Raw genomic sequence first — 5,214 nt, 5'->3', positions numbered from 1 at the left:
CTTTTTCTGTATCCATTTTTCCCATTGGCCAGCAGTCAGCTGGAATATTTTGTTTTGGTACAGAACTATTAACCTCCCAGAAAATTAATAGTCCTATCAAATTTTTCCTATAACCCCCATTGCCTTTTCTTGTCCGTCTCCCATTTCTTAATATTCAAATTTAATCCAATTTTGTGTGTGGGAGGAAATTTTATGGAACTTTAATAGGTCTCTCAAAGATTAAAAACAGATACATCTGCATCATCTATAAATACATTTCCATAAATCAAATAAGCTTCACATTTACTTTCTGGTACATGATTATTCTGATGTTGACATCTTTTCTCAGAAGACTCATTATTAATACAATGATGCTTATTATGAATAAGGATTAATTTTATTTATTCTACAGAATCAGCATTTAGATGTCCAAAATATGTGAAAAGCAGTTATCATAACAAAAGCAATAACAGGGAGGTCTCCTTTGGGAAGTCTCAATACAATACATATTTCTGTATTTCTTATACTTGCAGTGTCATCAGATTGTGACAAGGTATACATTTCATCAGTGAAGAGACTTCTTTCCCAAGATATCTTTTTTTTTAAAAAAAAAGGTTCCAAAACTCCTCCTGCTGGCATTCCAAAATAAGATGTGGGTGATGATGTAATCCTGTAAATGCCAAGTGCAGAAGTCATGACATTTTCATGAGTACAAACCTGCTAATTTAAGCACACTGTAAAAAAAGAAGTCTTACATTCTTTCCAATAAAAGTTTAAAGAGAATCTGAGTCTAATTTGAGTGAGGTCTCCAGTTCTCCAATGTAAAGCAGCTGCAACCTGGAATAATGCCATGCAGCATAGTAAATCCTCTGAATGAATTGTTTCTCCCTCATACTCTTTTCCAACTACCACTCCATTTCTACAGCACGTTGCATGTCAAAGCAGGCTATCCGTTGGGAAATAAATACTTCTATTGATCAGAATATGGTTGTCTGATCTGGCAATACCAGTTTCTTAGAAGATCAACTATTCCATATTCAAAATAGAGAATACAACACCTCATCACTTACCCAAAATATCCTGGCTGACAAGTGAATTGTCTACTTTGTCTTGTAGCTCAAGCAAAAATGTAAATAAATTATATTTCGAAAATTTATTTGCCACCCATCTTGTATCCAACGACTCTATAGAGGCCAGTCCTCAGTAGGAGCAAAAGGGAATGTGCTACAGGAGACTTATTCAGCCAAAGAAAGCTGGATATATCCTAGCCCTTGACTATATAAACAATCATGTGAAGCATTGTAGATTGGTATTATGGCAAGATTGTGCCAGTATAAGTGGAACCACTTTTAATAATGAATAACTAAAGTGGATTGTGCATTGCCTCGTCATTAGCCTGAGGGTGAACTAGATAGACAATCTACTGGGCATTATGATGCGGATGCAAAATTAAAATGAGGGTAGGTGATTGATGTATCATGCTCTATCCTAAAAAAGTTTTGATAAGGCAAAGATTCAAATCCACAAACCTGATATATGCAGGATACAGATTAACAGAGTTGGAAGGGACCTTCTGAAAGGCAAGGTATTTCACTGATTAATTTTTCTCACTGCTAGGAAATTTCCTAGATAGGATCTCTCTATAAGCTTCTGTCCACTGCTTCTTGTCCTACTTTCAGGTGCTTTGGAGAATAGATTGTCACTTTCTTTTTTGTGACAGCCTCACGAATATTAGAAAGCTTCTATCATGTCAACCCCTAGTCTTTCTTTTCACTACACTAGACATAGTCCTGAAATTGTTGATCATACTTATGTTTTAGCCACCAGTCCCTTAATCATCTTTATTGCTCTTCTCTGCATGCTTTCTTAACATCTTTTTTGTATTCTTGTGAGCAGAGCTGGATGCAGTATTATGCATGTGGTCTTGCTAAAAAAGTCAGGACAATTCTTCAGAGAGTCCAATGACCAAGCATTTGGGTTTGACCTAGTGGTAGTTATCTTGTCAAACTTTTCCAGATTTTCGAAAATCCAGGCAACTATTTAGTAGGGAAGTAAAGAGATACCCCAACAACAACAACTTAACTCTAATGTGTTATTTGCCTATTGATTATCCAGATTTTCCCATCCCAAATCTTGTGTTTTAAACGTGTGCAATATAGAGAACACAGGTAATTCAGACTCCAGAGCCAAAAAATCTAGAGATACAAACATGTTTGGTAGCAAAAAAAAAAAAAAAAAAAAAGACTTCCCCAAGATGAATGCATGCACTTATCAGCAAATTTTTGTTCCAAATAGGCCATTTGACAAGTATGAGAAGCATAGATTCCGGAGGAAAGTTTCAGGGGCTGAAGAATAATTTACCTTCATTTGGAAATAAAGCAGTTTTATTGTATGGGTACAAATCCAAAATGACTGTGATTTGGGGTAATACTTTTATTGGAATTTATGGACATGGAATTGAAATTTATCACTATCTAGATTTTGATGTTTAGAGAGTACCAAGTTTTTCCTTTAACCCTTATCCTACTGCTTGTAAAAAATTTCCTTATGCAAAATATTATTCTATGCATAATTTACCCTTGATTAAGTTTCATTAAGGATATATATATATATATATATATATATATATATATATATGTATGTATGTATGTATGTATGTATGTATGTATGTATGTATGTATGTATGTATGTATATGTACCATATATGTATATGTATATGTGTGTGTGTGTGTGTATGCATGTATATATACACCCACCCACACACATATACATACATACACACACACACACACATATATAATTTGCACTGCAAATGTAAAGCCATACGCCAATAATGCATTTAGTTCCAATATTCCCATTTTTAATATCAAAATATTTTTTAAAATAATTATTCATTTTAAGTGCTTTTCTAACTTACTTTTCTTCAATCTATTTTCCTTAAATATTTTAAGTTTCAGAAGTTTTAGATTTCAGATGTATGATCAAATGGTGATAGAAATCTTGCTTCAAAAAAGCCACACGATCTGAGAATTCAAAACTCGCATTTCTGAATCCTCCCTGACCTCTAGTGGCCAAATATGGTGATATAAAGTTGGCCACACAAATTAGAATATTCTGTATCCTCATTTCTAAATTCATTAGCATTTCTTTCTTCCTATAGGATTGCCTATTGGTAATTTTATAGTGAACCAAAGAGTCTAGAACTCTAAATCTTGCCCCGTGAGATCCCCATTCCAAATTTGTCTATAAACTTTGCACAGAATGTGAAGGTGCTATGAAATGATGCTTTTAGAATTGAAACAATCCTACAGAATATGCTCCTGGGGATTAATCTCATGCATTCCAAGTGGTTCTTCTCTGTGTTTTTTCCCCCTACTTTCCTTTTTTTCAGAAAAGACAAAGGAACAGAGAGAAAGATAACCAACCAATCAGTGAGAAACTGTTTGGGCTGCTGGAGTTGGAAATTATCAATATGGGTTTCCAATAGAATCAAAATCTTCCCTTTCAATCCATTACAGTACTGATTAAGATTGAGGAACATGGAAATTCTTTTTCTTTTTAAATCCTCTTTACAACCTATGGCAAAAATAAAACCTACTAAAAAGAAATTCATCTGTAGTTTACTCATACAACAGAAGGCTTCACTTAAAAAATTCATATGGAACACCAAAGCCCCAAGACAAACAAGATAAATAAATGGCATTCCAAATTATAAAATTTAAGATATGCCAAAAAGTAATAGTTTGTTTGACACACTATCCCCACTTATTGTTTCTACGCCCCCTATTTTTATGGAACTTATGGGGAAGAAATGACAAAACTGAAACCGTGAAGATATGGAGAAAGAGAATAGGCTTGTTTCCATCCCATAATAAGAGATGGCAAGACAAAAAGCAAAAAATGTCCAGTTAGATCCACATGCTGCATTTGATTGTATAAGATAGTGCTTGTTGATCTGAAAAGTGAACCCTGCACCTGGGGGGGGGGGGAATGATGATGATGTTGATGATGATGATGATAAGAGGGGGAAAGCTCTGGAAGAGAAAGTTGCAGAGACCATATCTTGGTCGATGATATAAAAAGATCAGGAAATGGAAGAGAATACAATTTAGTAGGCAGCTCGGGTACTTCAAAGGAATTGGTCTTGGTGTTCAGAACTTTCTAAGCTGTTTCCTTGGTAAAATTGTATATTGTAATGTCCACATGTTTTTAGCTGTATTTTCTTCCTTGGCAAAATGATCTAACAGGTCTAACATCTAGGTGAAACAGTTGATTCCTGTCATTTACATAGAAAAAAGTTGGTTTTGTATGATAAATCATACCTGTTTCCTAGAATCAGATTTCTCTATTCAATGCTACAGAGACATAACTGGGCCTCACAAAGTAAGATTACTTACTTTTTTCCTGGCAGAATCAAATGTTTATATGATATTGTGAACTGCTAGGCAGCGGTAGCAAAGAAACTCAGCACTAAATAATGTGTATTGAGAGTCACCTTGAACTGTAAGATGGGTGGCAAATAAATGTGAACATAAAAGAGACATGGGAAGACAAAGTATTACATGACCAGCACAATAAAAAATAGCAATAGACTTATATACCGCTTTCCAGGGCTTTACAGCTTTCTCTAAACAGTTTACAGAATCAGCATATTGCCCCCCAACAATCTAGGTTATCATTCTACCGACTTTGGAAGGATGGAAAGGCTGAGTCAACCTTGAGCTGGTCAGAATTGAATTGCCAAATTGCTGGCAGCCGACAGTCAGCAGAAGTAGTCTGCAGTACTGCATTGTAACCACTGCAACACCACGGCTCATGATAGTACACAAAGTAGATAACAATGAGATCTGGCAACAAAACCTTTACTCCTAAAAGCAGTAAAATTGAATAAAAACACAGAGGGGCTAATTCTGGCTACACAAAACAAAGCTTTAAGAACTAATGCATACAAAGCCAGAATTGAGAAGACAACAATAGACAGCAAGTGCTGTTTCTGCAAAGAAACAACGGTTAGCTGCTGCAAGATGTTCATACAGACTGACTACAAGCAATGGAACGACAAAATAATAACAATAGTGCTTTGGAAGATCTGCAAGAATACAATTTTCTTGCAAGCAAGAACTGATGGGACCATAACTTAGGAAAGTCATAGAAAATGAAGGCTGTGAGACTTTAAAATTCAAACCTAGGCGCCTGCCACATACCACTCCAGACTTAACAACTGTTAATAAAAAA

The sequence above is a fragment of the Thamnophis sirtalis genome, unplaced genomic scaffold (assembly GCF_051295495.1).
Source record: "Thamnophis sirtalis isolate CommonGarterSnake01/CBP01778 unplaced genomic scaffold, rThaSir2_p1.2 scaffold_4, whole genome shotgun sequence".
Classification (NCBI taxonomy): Eukaryota; Metazoa; Chordata; class Lepidosauria; order Squamata; family Natricidae; genus Thamnophis; species Thamnophis sirtalis.
The sequence above is the reverse complement of the archived record's forward strand: the minus strand, read 5'-3'. Positions refer to the sequence as shown.